The sequence below is a fragment of the Pinus tabuliformis genome, chromosome J (assembly GCF_031772625.1).
Source record: "Pinus tabuliformis cultivar Carrire ecotype Pingquan chromosome J, CPIR1, whole genome shotgun sequence".
Classification (NCBI taxonomy): Eukaryota; Viridiplantae; Streptophyta; class Pinopsida; order Pinales; family Pinaceae; genus Pinus; species Pinus tabuliformis.
In genome coordinates this window covers 257,784,476-257,799,945 of record NC_142295.1, presented here as the reverse complement: position 1 = coordinate 257,799,945, position 15,470 = coordinate 257,784,476, and positions in this window count along the sequence as shown.

The following is a 15,470-nucleotide window of genomic DNA, read 5'->3' as shown; positions in this document are numbered from 1 at the left end:
TGCATTGCACTAATAGGCTGTGAGTGAGAGATAGTCATGGCGAATGCGACCTGGTTGGTTGCCTTCAGCATGCAGCTCCACTCAACTCCCTAGCATCCCCCAATTGTTTATCTGCTAGTGTTGGATGTCAATAACATTTCATCCGAACTACCTACTATATTCTCGACCATGAAAGGCGGAGCAGATGCCGAGGGGAAATTACTTGGAATGTTGTCTGTAAAACTTTCTCTATATCACAGCAAATTTTCACATTTTTTTTTCATATTTTTTATTCTTTTATATATGATTTAAAGTTGTTTTATTTCTGTAATTAATTTGATATTTAGAAGCAAGTAAAATTTTGTGATAGCTTTGCTTTTTATAAACATCTCTGTACTTTGTGAATTACAATCTTATAGTATTTGTGATTTCGAAAGATCTAGATTACACCGAAATGAAATGGACACCCAATTTGTTACCGTGATACAAAGTATATAAATATTTTCTTACATATATTTATGACATGTGAAGTCATGGACCGAAGGAGAACCATTCCTTCAATCTAAATCAAGGGCAGACATATTGTGTATAGGTTTCCACATTGTAACTCCACAAAAATTTCTCAATACATTAGTGCAAACATCACCAAGTACTAGGTTAACGACAAATTTTAAACTTACTGGTCAGATTATTTATTCATTTTAGGTTGTAAATTTCTTGGAATGGCGCATTGCAATTAAATCAACTTTTATTAAAATATTTAACAAATAAAGATATAATTATTATTAGCATAATAAAATTATTGATAAAAATTATAAAATATATATAAACTTTTAAAGTAAAATGTGTATCAATTTTTTAATTCTGAAAAGATATTATAATCATTTTATTATAGAAAATTATTTTATAAAAACTATAAATAATATTATAAAAATATATAAATTTTAAAGTAAAACATGTGTTAATTTTTAATTTTAAAAAAATATTATAATCATTTCATTATAAAAAAAATATTTAATTTCCCTGATCTAGGTGACGAAGTGGGAGGGCACGGGCATTAAGACAAACAAGAAGAGAGGACGGCAAGGATGGCCAACATAATCCTCATGCTTGAACAGCAGGGTGTGGTGGCGTCCTGCATGCCTGAGGGAGCATCTATGGAGAGAAGTGGCATGATTATGAGGAGAGAGGTTGGCAAGAACGGCGGTGGTAGATGAATGGGGCGTAGGGTAGGTGGGAAGGGATACATGAGGATGGAAAGAGGAGGGAGAGAGCATAGAACACGAAGATGGGAAGACGGAAGCAAGGCAGCGCAAACGTTGGGGACCTCAAGGGCTGAGCATATTTCTGGGTATGTTTCTTCACGTTTACCTCCTGTAACTCCCACTGAGAAGTATAGTATGTTGAACAAGGGGTGCAAGCTTGGGTATGCTGGGAAGGGGTTGGCCAGGGTTGGCCTGAGGACAGGGATGAGAGGCAGAGATATGGCAAAGATCAGCTGCATAATAGAAGCCATGGCATAGACATGAATGGGGAGGGAAATTTTAGGATAAAGGGTCGGACCTAGGAGAGAGCCATGACTCTACAGAGAGAGATAAGGGGGAATTGAATTGGGTGGGAAGTCTTAGAAAGAATAAGATGTTGTGGGACTAGATGTATGAATATTTTCGAAATCTAACGTTTTATGTTGATAATTGTATGCAGGAATCAGAAAACGAAGATATGGCCCGCCTAGGCAGAGGCAGGGGTCAAGGGGGCTAAGGGGGTCGAGGGCACCAGAGCTAGACAACAAAAAAAGAACCTACCACTTCGGAGAATGCAGGGCCTAGAAAGTGTAGGAAACCCATCGAGGTGGCAGTCAATGAGGTAGCAAGAGCATACAAAGAAGGAACAGATGCCGACATTCATAAGCTGATCCAGGAGATGGAGAATAGTATCATGGAGGAAGACTGAGAGCTGGAAATTGAAGAATGGGGGGACCTTGTCCCCGACCCAAGGCATACCAGGGGTAGGATGTCTCTATTCAAACAAACCCTGCACATATACTGGGTCATGAAACACTTGTTGGCCAGAGCTCTAGAACAGGGGGCAGGGGAGATGCCGGAAATTGCCCAAGGCATGCCCAACCTCAAAAAGGATATGAAGAATCTGCAAATGATAATGTTTATGTAGGATTGCAAGTTAGATAAGATCCAGCAACGAATGATGGAGCTCTCTCCGGCGCTAGGTGACTCTACTACAGCACCGACTATCTTGGATTCCGAACAGGATGATAGCAAGGAATAGCATTTTACCTTCTAGGTTTTACCAGAATTTTTAGCAGATAGCCTTTACTTTTCTTGCCTTTGTATGTTAGTTCAAACCATAAACTATGTATCTAGTTGTGAAGTGTATTTAGCTTGGGTTGAAAGACTTGTAAAATTTTGTTACTGGATGGCTTATAACAGACTAAGGCGGCCAATAAATTTGGTTTCCCATGTAGGCAAGTTGAGGCCACCAAGATTTTGTATATGGAACAACTTGCTTTTATAAATAGAAAAAAGAAAGAACTACTGTAGCTTACAAAAAATATATATATTTCATTTGTTAAAATTATATAAATTAATTTTTAATTATTTATTTTTTTATAAAAACATTTTTCAAATTTTTAAATTTTATTTATATTAATTGAATTTTATTCATTTATACAAATTTATATTGGTTTATATTATATAAATTTATATTTCATTTTTAAATTTAATAATTATAGATTCATTCTAAGAATTTTTGGGAGATACATATTACTAAAATAAATAGGGCAGTTGTACTTAAGAAAAATAACCATTTAGTTAAAAAAAACATATCTACTACAATAAAATATTTTCTATTTACAATTACTTTGTTTTCTTTTATATATAAATTTGATATAAAATAATGCTAGTAGTCTTTGATATAAAATTATGTTATTATTTATTGATATAAAACTATGTTATTATTCCTTGATATAAAACTATGTTATTGATATCTTTAACCACTATTAGTTTAGTTTAGCATTGACGAGAGTAGGTTATAATGTTTAATTTTGAAACAAAAATATTTATCTTTTAATATTATTGAAAAAAAAAAAATTCAAACATTTGATTAGACCATAACTTTAAAGGTCCACAAAACTTTAGCAATATATTATTGCAAATATAGGGTAATGAAAAATTTTAAATTTAGGTGTTTCGATTATCTATTAATTCTAGGTTGTAAAATTCTTAATTTTTTTAATGGTGAGTTACAATTAAACAATTTTTTATTAAAATATTTTTAAAATCAAAATATAATTATTATTAAATTTAAAAAATTGTTAATAAAAACTATAAATAATATTACAAAAATATATAAATTTCGAAATAAAACATGTGTTAATTTTCAAAATATATTATAGTCATTTCATTATAAAAAAACTATTTTATTTGTTAAAATTATTTAAATTAACTTTTAATTATTTATGTTTTTCAAAATTTTCAATTTTATTTATATTAATTAATTTTTATTAATTTATACAAATTTATATTGGCTTATATTATATAAATTTATATTTCTTTTCTAAATTTAACAATTATAAATTCATTCTAAGAACTTTTGGGAGATATATATTCTTGAAATAAATGGGTCAATTGGATTTTGAAGAAAGTAACCATGTAGTTAAAAAAAAACATGATCTACAAAAATATTCCAGAATCAAAATAAAATATAGCTTTGTAAAATATTATTCATTTATGTATGGACATTTTGAAAATTCTAAAATAGAGCAAGGAAAATGTTTGACCCTAAATATTTTTTCCCTTTGTTAGTACCCACAAGGACATTAACCTATGTCTCACAATCTTCTTATCCAATCATGGGAAACAATAAGGAAGAAGATTGTTTACATCTTTTATAAAATTGCAGTATGGATATGGCACTTGTTATTGATTGGAATGGTCCTAGCTTTCTCCTCCTAAAAGTAGTCCTAAGAATGGGTTAACTATATTACACTTTATAATATTTATATATGCCTTCTCTTATGTGAGACGTCATGGTCATTTTTCATCTCTTAGCCCTCATGGTCATCCCTAATTGACATCATCCTTAAGATTTAATGATTTTTAAATATTTGTGTAATGATATTTCATTATTGTTCATACTGAAACCACCTAAAATTAAAATCCTTGAAAATAGCTTATACTTAGGTAAATAACCTATTTACCACGAACTATTTCCCACTATAATTGAATCAATTATTTCCATAAAAAGAAATTAATAGTAACAAGATAGAAATAAACATACCTCTCTAAAGTTATTGCCTAGGATAATATATGTTTTCCTCAATGCTTTAACCCTTAGAAGTACAAGTTTAAATGTGAAAACATAGTAGTGGTCACTTCACATATCACTTTACAATTTTTTTAAAAACATAATATTCACTTAAGTCGTGCAACATTTCTTATACTTTTTTAATATTCACATTGAAATATTTTATTTATGGCTAACAATTTAAAAATGTGTTGTTATTAATATACTTTTATTATAACTATTACATGCAATAGAATGGATCATATATTATGTAATATCAATTATATTATTTTTACATGACATTTATGAAATCTATTTTAATAAGTCAATAAATTACATATCCTTTAATATTAAAAACTATTTTTTTTTTTTTTACTTTCAATTACCTTATCTCTATATAAAATGGATTTAAAATTAATGTGAAAATTGAATTATTTTATTTATGTTCCACTTTGATTTTTTTAAATATTGTTTTATTAATTTTAAATGTAACATTGTGTGGCAACATATCCCTCATACTAGGTTGTAGAGTGCCTCTTTGTACAATAAAAGAGGTGAGTTATAGAATAAGTGAAACTTATCAATTCCATATATAAGTCAACATTATGGACTAAATGTCCTTTTCTTGAAATGGAGTTTCAATTCATATGGAATTTTAAATATTACAAATGTTATTCTCAAATGCATGAGAAATAATTTATTATGGAAGAATATTAATGTAATATACAAATACAAATAAGAAAATTAGAAGATCCCACAAAATTTAGACGAAACAAAAAATTGTAACCACAAAAATATAAACATATTGATGAAATTTCTTTCCTAAAGGACTAAATTAAAAAATTTCTTCCACAAGGTAAGAAAAGAAAATAAATAAAGTAATAGAATAAAAAAACGAGAAGAATAAAAAGAAAAACTCCATAAAGAAGTAAAAAAAATCTAAAAAAAATTAAAGGAGAAAGAAGAAGTTATACTTAAAAATCCTTAACTAAAGGTTATTAGAATAAGTCGAATATTTCAAAGATGAGGATAAATACACTAAGAATAATGTGAACAATCTAGGTAAGAATAAGTCATATATTTAAAAGATAAGGATAAATAAACTAAGAATAATGTCAACAATCTAGGTAGCAAGAACTTTAGTGTTTAAGAAATCATAATCAAAATATACTTAGGCATATTAAAAATATTAAGTGTGATAAGAAATTATTGTAAAGAAAAGTAGAATAGCTTCACTAGATGGAAGCTATGAAGTCTTGTAAAAAGGTCCAACTTGTGGACAAAGGAACAAATACAAACCCTAATCATATCATAGCTCATAAAATTCCAACATAATTGAATTAAAAATACAATCAAAGGTTTCCATACAAATGATCAAAATTTTAAGTAAATATCAACCAAGCAACATTAGTACATAAGGAAATTATATAGATAAAGTAAATCAAGAAATCACCACAAGCATAATAAGGGAAATTTATGTCAAAATAACTCCTAATTGACATCCCCATCACAATAGAAGACATATCAACTAGTTATAATACCAATATCACTCATGAGAAAAACAAGTGGCTTAAGTTTTGAAAATATTGATGCCATCACAATTAAGTCTTATGATACTAATTCATCTTGAGTATCAAGTAAGTGTAAGTTTCCACAATAGGTGGAATTGGATGGTTAGATTTTTTTTTTTTCAGTTCAATAATTTTGCTTGTCTCTGTTGGCCATGGAATCCCCCCATAGCATATTTTGGGGCTCAAAGCCCAAGCTTTGAGTTGTTATTGTTGTAAAGACTTTGCGAATTGTAGACATAGAGTGTGAACTGTATGTTAGATTCATAGGGTTGTCTACCCTAAGTTTTGAATGTAGTGTCGGCCTACCCATGGTCCGTGGACCATGGGATTGTATAAATACAGCGAGGCTCTAAGTTGTAAAACAAGGAATGGATCGATGGAATCTAATGGATAGAAGAAGATAGTGAGGCATAGAGCAACAGTCTGAGTGTCTTCAGTCATAGTAGTAGGAAGAAGCTCTGCAGCTGAGTGTGCGGACCTATGCAGATGAGTGCGCAGGGTACGTTTGAGTCTGTAACAAAAGGAAGAAAATAATAAAGAGAATTTTTATCTGAATCCTATGTATCTATTCTAAATTATTACATGTTTTTTATTACTTGCAATTATACTGTTCATTTACTACGCGCACTTATACGAATTGTGAATATTGTTAAGTATAACTAAAAGTGTATAAATAAGTTCAGCTAACTACCTAATATCAGGCTAGAAGTAAGGACTAGGGTAATAACACTGTTCAGTCCTCGAGTAGGACTGCGCAAAGGTAGCATCTCAGGCTGTGAGGTATAGGTAAGCGCGCATAGCGACGTGTGCACAGAGTCAAACCACAAACCACTTCAAACCATCAGACATCTCTAGGGTGCAGAAACCTGGTTCTAGCACCCTCCCATATTATTTTGGGTGATACCTCAGTCCATGCTCCATCGATTGTTGCCAAAAGGGCCAGTAGTACCGGGATTTGTTTCGCCAAATCACCTCTAAACCTCAGTAAGGCCCCAAAAAGCCAACAAATAGTTTTGTTGCCCGGACCCAAGATCTTCATAAGGGATGTATGATGTCGTTTCACTGGAATCCAACAAAGAAATAAATTGAAGGGTGGTTGGACAGAAAAGTTCACAAGTTCACGGCGCAGGAAAACAGGAATCTGGGAGTATCAAAGGAATAGTGGTTAGAGCGCTATTTATATATAGAAATCCACAAAATTTTCTTTGCATCCTTCCCTTCTGAGTTGTACGAGTGGATCGCGAAGCTAGAAGACAATTAAGGAAGGTGTAGGCTCGACAAACCAATTGTGTGGACTCCAGAATTGGTGCGCAGACTAGAAGCGTCAGAAGATAAGATCGCGCGCATTGTGGACCATTGGATCAATTGAATTATACTGAGATTTATCACCAAGTTCACGGTACTTATGACCATCAGCTACAGCGAGGTGGAACATCGCTTCCTCAAAGGACCGCGAGGTAAGTACATTAAATCATTGAACACTTGGATCAAAATGCTATTGTGTGAAAAGTGGGTTATGTGAATAAATTGATGCTTGGGACTACTTGAACTGGGAGGATCTATAGAAATGAAGGTAGTGTAGAGATAGAAAATAGCCCCTTGATTTCGCTGCAACGGAAAAGTGAGGAAGAGCACGCGAAATTTTCTCCGAGAAGCGCAATCAGTTTGATAAGGTAGTGAATCTCGCGCATACCACCCCTACCTACACCACCACCAGTTTCACCATCATCACCCCCATCGCCACCCACACCACCACCACAGTTCAATATGGTGAGTGCAATAAAATTGTCGGTATTCAGAGAAGTAGGGAACGAAGATCTGGACCAATGCTGGTTCATAGTAAAGGTTGTATGGGAAGCACAAGGAGTTGTGGATGACAATATAAAGAAGGCAACACTAGTAAGCATTTTGCAGGATCGCGCACTAACGTGGTACATTAAGCAATCTAATGACCATCCAAACGCAGGGATCGCAGATATCCAAGATGTGTTGAACGGGGAATTTAGCAGTCCAAAATTAGAGACACAAGCAATTATCGGGTTTAAGGAAATCGCGATGCTTCTAGGCGAGACCCCATGGGATCTGGACCAGAGACTGAAGAGTATGATTCATGAAGCCAACATGACCTTGATGGATGGATAGAACCGTGCATGGTTTGTAGCATCACTAACACTGCATTTAAGGACGGCGCCATCACAACAAAAGTTGTTTACCCAGGCCGAAGCTTTGGAGATTTCAATGAGATTACACAAGACCCCAATAAAAGATCCTAGTCTAGGAGTCCAAAAGATCCACATGCAACTACAAAAGTTGTGTTTGGAAATGTAGAGTTTGAAACTGGACAGGACAACTCGACCAAAGGCGCACGAGGAGGTATGGTGCATAAAATGCAAAGGCTAGGGGCATGACAAGGACCACTGTCCAGTGTTCGTGAATTACTTAGTAGGAGGAGGGTCGATGCTGTTAAGACCAGAGGCACAAGCAGGACCAAACGTGGCGCCTGTATTATGGTGCGCAATTTTTCAGACAGGAGGAAAACACACTACAGATAATTGTTACCTATTACAAAAGTATACGCAGACATCCCAGCAATTGTTCTGTAATTTTTGTAGGTCAGTAGGCCATGATGAGCACACAAGCAGAAGTTACGAGCTGATGATGGATCGAATTCATGCCTATAGAGTGCAAACCGAAACGCGAGCCATCAATCCAAATGCAAAGATGGTGCATGCTGGATTTCAGGGGTGCGGATGAGGTTGAGGTGGAATGGGACCAGGAAGGGGTCGTGGACAACTAATTTGTTACAATTACAGAGGGCTAGGGTACTATGCCCACAATTGTACAAATCCAACGAGAGCATCATGTTTATATTGTACCCAATTTGATCATGAGATGGAGGACTGCCCTACACTGATAGCAAGGTTGCGCGATAAAGGAGTACTCCAACCTCCCCCGACTTAGAACCTACAAATGATGAGGTCTGAGCCACACAAAGAGGACCCAAATGTAAACATAGTGCTTCGAAGTGGTATCACAACTGGAGATGACAAAGGTAAGAAGCCTAGGGAAAGTACGTGGGTTTGCAAGGCTCCTACAAAGGAACCTGAATTTGATCTAGTGCGCGCGAAGGAGGCATTCATAGAAGCTAAGAAGAGCTTCACAGAGGCCTCCACTTTAGGTAGTAAGGATCAACTAGAACCAGAGATGGATCCTTAAATGTTCACTACCTTTCTGGAGACATGTATGAAGCTGTTGCATGATAGCAAGGTTGTAAAGGGACTACAGGAACTTGTCACTATGTGCGATGGGTCAAGAGAACCATGCGTAGTCTGGAAACTTGGAAAGAATGTATTGCGAATAGGAAAAGAAATGAGATTGACTGCAAAAATCAGAGAGTAGGAAATGGATCAAGTAATTCTGGATCTCGGATTGAACGTGAATGTACTACCAAAACAAACATGGGAACGCATGGGTAGACCCACGCTACAATGGTATCCTATTCAATTGCGAATGGCGAATGAGTAGAAGATCCTACCGATGAGAAGATTGCACGGGATAACAGTAGATATTGAAGGTGCGAGCGCACTTGCGAATTTCAAATTGATAGAGATTGTCGACGATAGCAATCCCTATATTGTGCTATTGGGCATAAACTGGGCCACTAATATGAACAGAGTCATAAACCTGAAGAAGCGCAAAATGATTTTTGAGAAGAAGTCACTACGCGTAGTAGTATCACTAGATCCTGTCGAATGAGCATGATACACAGAATTGGTGCGCAACGATGATAGTGATGACGATCTCGATTGTATCTACAAGATAATCGCGTGAGAGTAGGATTGGGTGAATCCAACGAAAATTGGTAGAATTTTGTGGGAGCACGATAGCTCCTGCACTTTAGATTTGGATGGAGAAGTAGAATTATGGAAGAACCAGTTACATGAGGTAACCATGCTAAATTACAACATGATGATAAGGTCATTACGATGTGTAGCAACAAAGGCAAGGGATCTACCCATATATGACAGATTGACATCGGTGGATGAACTCCAAAACAAATTTGAAAGTGAAATGCCAGAACAACAATAGTTCGATGCTCTGAAATGGGCACTGTGCGCTATGCCCGCAAGGTGGTGGGGTACGCACTAGCAGAGTTTCGGGGATTGACGCAAATGTAGAATGGGGATGCTTATACGATTTGGAAAACCTTAGCTACAAATGAGAGCCAGTTATGAGGGTGAAATAGCTTGCATGCCCACCTTTCCAAATGGGTACAGACGTATGTCACGCAGCCCGCACAAACGTACACCACTCCCATGATAGAAAACAGGAGCAAAATGCAGCAGCAAGAGAGATGAAGCACACCAAATATTATCCATGGGGAAGCATTTGACAAGGTGTGTGAAGTGCTAAACAGGGTCCACCGTGTGAAATGCACTGACTGGGACCTACGTGTACCAGTGGTTCGATGGGCCTATAGGACCATGTGCAAAACCCTGACTGCGAGAGAAATTCCAAAGCTGCAGGATGAAGCAGGGACTGTAATCTCTGAGGAGCATGAAAAACCGAATCACACATAACAACACCCATAGATTCGATAGTGCACGAAGCCTGGAATGAAGAAATCACGCAGCCGCGAGAAATAGAACATATAAGAAATCAAGAAGAAATTCGACGGGGAAACTTTAGACTTCACGAACTTGAAAACGACCGGGTATGGCTAAGGGAGAAAAGCACTTTAATGGATGTAGAGGTCAAGAGGCTGGAAAATGAAATAAAGGAAGCATTTATCATCGATAAACCAAGGATGGCAAGTCCAGGTGCGTATGACCATACTAACGAATTGGAGGACTATCATCGAGAATTGGTTAGTATGCTATCATCGCTGGGACCCCATATCACCAAATGCAATAACTAGGGTAGCACATTGCAAATAATAGAGCATGTGGTGCCGATCACCACAATAGTAGATGAGGGTTTTTCGCAAACCATGCTAGAATATGGGATGGAGCCCCGCACAGGTGGTGTGACCACCCGACTAGCCGCAGGAAGGACAGTCTTAGCACTTTAGGTAGTTGAAAGGAAGCATGGGACTATAAATTATTATGCCTGGGAGTTGCACGCAGAGTCAGAACGTCACAGGGTTCACAACCACGCATGGAGGGTTGCGCTGTCGCACAGGTTGGCTGGAAAGTGACCATTGGTGTCACTATTCATAACAGGATGTCCGATTTGAGGCCAAATGGAGTAGGCAGTGGGCATTTAAGATGTGATTTATGGACAAGATTTGGGAAAATATGCGACCAAGAAAGCATTGATGGCCCAGAATTGGGGGGAACGGTCGAGTTTAAATTCGAAAGGGGCTATAAAACTCAAAGGGCTAGCCAGCAAACAACACTTGGTCATCTGAGAACTGAGCCTTTGAATAGAGCACAGAGTATTGAGAGCTGAGCGATAAGTAAGCCCCTAAGTTCGCAAGAAATAGAAAAAAATATAGAGATGATGACGGCCACTAAGGATGGGTTGGGAGTTGAAGAGGGAACTGTCGACGAGGCCGTGCAGACCCCCATCGTACAGGATGTTCCCGAGGGTGCTCGGGTGGTCACAAAAATCCCAAAATCACCGCGGATGCCGCGGCCGAAGAAGGATAAACAGGCAATGGGTCTAGTGCGCATGTCCCCAAGGAATCCATGACACAACAAATTATCAATGGAAGAAAAGGGGAAGGCAGTCACAATTGAAACAGATGAGGAAGAAGAAGACTTGCAAGCCCTGATCACCACCACAGAAGAAGAAGAAGACGTGGAGGAGGATATCCAACCGTTGCACTCTGCAGCAAAACTGCCCACATATGTCCCTCCGTAGAAAGGGAAGAACAAAGTACCAAAGGACATGGATGCAATGAAGAGTTCACTCCAGACCCCACTTCTCCCCGACGATATCATATTTGAGGGCACGCACCTAGGCCGCATGCCCACCATGAAATTTAAAGACTGGGACCTCGCTGACTATGAAAAGTTCCCGCACCTAGAGATGGTGAATCTGATGAAGCAGAATACTGAGGGGGTGGTGATCACGTTAGAGCCGCGAAAATGGTTGCGCGGTGTGGAAAAGGTTGGGTTGCTACACTTGTTATGGATACTACATTTCCACTACGTGCCCATCACTATTTTCATCATCAGGCAGCTACTATGCCTGGTGCATGATTGGTATTTATGGCTGGAGGAGCCTATTCCCATCACGACAAACCTCATCCACCGTATTTCTCGGCTTCCTTGTAAGGGAAAGGACCCCGTGACTATAGTCATAAAAAGTAATGATTTGGATTTTGTAGAAGCAATGAAAGTAGAATATAATCTAGAGAAAAAGAAGAGGGGATACACCATATCCAACATCAACGACAAGGGGGTGCGCATAACAACTCAACTCCTGGCCAGTAAAGTGATGAGAAAATGTCGTTCCGATGAGGTACCAGTGCCAGTGGTTGCATTGGTCGAGCAGTGTGCGGAGGGGGTCTAGTTCAATAGGGTTGAATTCCTCTGTGAGGAATTTTTGTTAAACTGTCGCAAAGCCCAAGAGCAGGGTAAGACCTTCCACTACGCGTGGTTGCTCTTATCCATATTTCTGGTAGCGGGAGAACTTCCGGAGGATAGTCAGTTTCCCAACATTGACCAAGACTTACCAGAGGCCACAAAGTATGCTTCGCTCTGGGCCACCAAGGATGTGAAACGGATTTGCAATACAAAAAAAAATTGGGTGCTCATGGAGGTAAGCATCCAAATGTGGATCAATAGGAGGTCGTGCCTATCACCTACGGTGCATAATAGTTTGTAGAGTTTTTCAGACTTCAAGGTGGATATGCACAACATTTATATCAAGGTGCGAAAGGACCCAGCGAAGCAGTGGACGAAGCTACCATTTGTAGCTACTAATGACGCAATCGTTACTGTATTGGAGACATGGCCTCTCGAGTGGCACACCCTAGATTTGGCAGAACTAGAGAAAGTGGCAACATATAAAAGAAGGATGATGCCTAGTTGCGCATCACCCAATTGGCTGAGAGAAGGCAGAACAAAAAAGCAGCAACTGAGGTAAGGGTAGTACGCAAAGTGGCATAGGAAGCCGTGGAGCAGAAGAAGGTTGCAGAAGCAGCAGCAACAACGTAGACTGCAGAGGCAACAATTGTACAAGCAGAGGAGGTCCAAGCAATGTCCTCAGGGCAAGAGGCAAAGGACATAGAAATAGAAGAAGGGAGTGTGGACCCAGGAGCCACGTCCACACAGCTAAAACAGTCATGCATCACAAAGAGATCAGACCCAAGGAAGAAGATCAAGGCCACAAAACTAGCATTGACCCGATCAACTTAACCGAAGGTGATCTCCATGACATCAGCGAGACGGTTCGCGATGTCACCAGTGAAGTGCTTCAAGAGTTTATGACAGAGCAACAGACTGTGTTAGGGGCCCTCAGGGCGCAGCTGCAAGAGTTACAAGTGCAGCCCCCTCAGGAAGGTACCTTGTCTACCCACATCATAGTAGGCACTTCAGCAGCAGAGCAAATGTTGTGTGCATGGATGGCCAACACAATAGTGTTGCTAGAGGGAGCATTAGTCTCGCCAAATGTGATGGATCGGATGTCACTTAGCATGATGAAAGACCTTGGCCTTAACCTAGCTTCCCTTCCCCGGGAAACACTATATCAGTTACAGGATGGGATAATGGCAGAGCTGCGGGCCAGGGAGAGCTGCGCAATCCAGGTTCTCAGCGAGCAGAAAATTAACATAAAACAACTCAGCTTGCAATTCGATGAGTTGGTGTCGCAGAACCAACATTTGTTGCACATAGTAGATGGTGCTTGCCGATGCTTCCCAAAGCTAGCCATCACAGCAGAGCTACCGGTAGAAGTATGGATCCACAGTTTGGCCAATGGAGTCTATGGCACGAGAGCATAGATGACGAGGGTGCAGCTAGAGCTGAATCTCCAGATCGCCGAGCTGCGGTTGAAGGTACAGCCTTGCACTCCCCTAGAAATCAAAGAATAGTGTGCCAGTGCTATTGCAGCAGAGTTGGAAGAGATTGGAGGTGCAGTGCGCGACTGTACCAACATGTTGGAACAGACACTTGAGGTCTTCACGACATTGCAAGAGGACCCCAATATCCAGCGGCTAGAGATAAAGGCACACGAACTCCAGTAGCAGTACGACAGCATCAGAGGGACTATGCAGATAGTAGTCCTCACTCAGCGACTTGTGAGGATGCAGCAAGCCAAGGCGTTAAAGGAGCAGGTGGATGCGGCGTGCCATAAGGAAGCAGTTCTCAAAGCACATGTCTAGCCATGTATTGACGAAGCCTTCACAATCACAGTAGATATTGAAGGAAAGCTCGCACAGATTCATGGGATGCATGCACAAATGCAAGGTAGCACACTGAAAATAGAGGTCTTCAAGGAATGGATGTAGCAGGTTCAACAAGTAGCAGCTCAGTGCGCTGTGGACATCAAGACCATTCGAGCCCAGCTGGAGGGACTCCACAGCAATAGAGTGACTTGAGGTCGAGTCACAATGTTTTTGTTAGAGCCTGTTAGGCATGGAATCCCCCCACAACATGTTTTGGGGCTCAAAGCCCAAGTTTTGAGTTGTTATTGTTGTAAAGACTCTGTGAATTGTGGATGCGGAGTGCAAACTGTATGTTAGAGTCATAGGGATGTCCACCCTAAGTTTTGAATGTAGTGTTGGCCTACCCATGGTCTACGAACCATGGGATTATACAAATAGAGTGAGGCTCTAAGTTGTAAAGCAAGGAATGGATTGATGGAATCTAATGGATAGAAGAAGATAGCGAGGAATAGAGCAAGAGTCTAAGTGTCTTGGGTCGTAGTAGTAGGAAGTATAACTAAAAGTGTATAAATAAGTTCAATTAATCACCTAATATTGGGCTATAAGTAAGGACTGGGGTAATAACACTGTTCGGTCCCCGATTAGGACTGCGCGAAGGCAACATCTCAGGCTGTGAGGTACGGGTAAGCGCACGTAGTGACATGCATGCAAGGTCAAACCGTGAACCACTTCAAACCATCAAACATCTCCAGGGTGCGGAAATCTGATTCTAGCACCCTCCCATACTACTTCGGGTGAGACCCCAGTCTGCGTGTAACGAATAAAATATATAAATAGTATAAATATAATGTAAAAGATAATAATCATAAATAATAGTTAAATTAAGCTAATAATTAGGTTGAAGAGGCATGTCTAATAGGACATGACTCTTCATGAAGAGACGCTTGCGTGATATATAAGCAAGCCTCTTGTTCTCATTGTAAATCATTATCATTATCATTCTTATTCATATTTAATATATAATATTTGTATCCTCATGGATATCTTTATATTCCTAGTTTTCTGGAATAATTAAATTATAGAAGGAACTTTGTTCGCTTCATTTGGTATCAGAGCCACGTTTGGCTGATCACCAGGCCTTTGGCTATCAACCTATCATCAACCTTGTTGCTGTCATAATTGAAGCGTTTCGCTATATATTGGGAGATTCTCCATTTTTTAGGCCTTTGGCCATTAAAAAAAAAATTAACCAAAAAAAATATAAGTAAATAAATTAAAAAAAG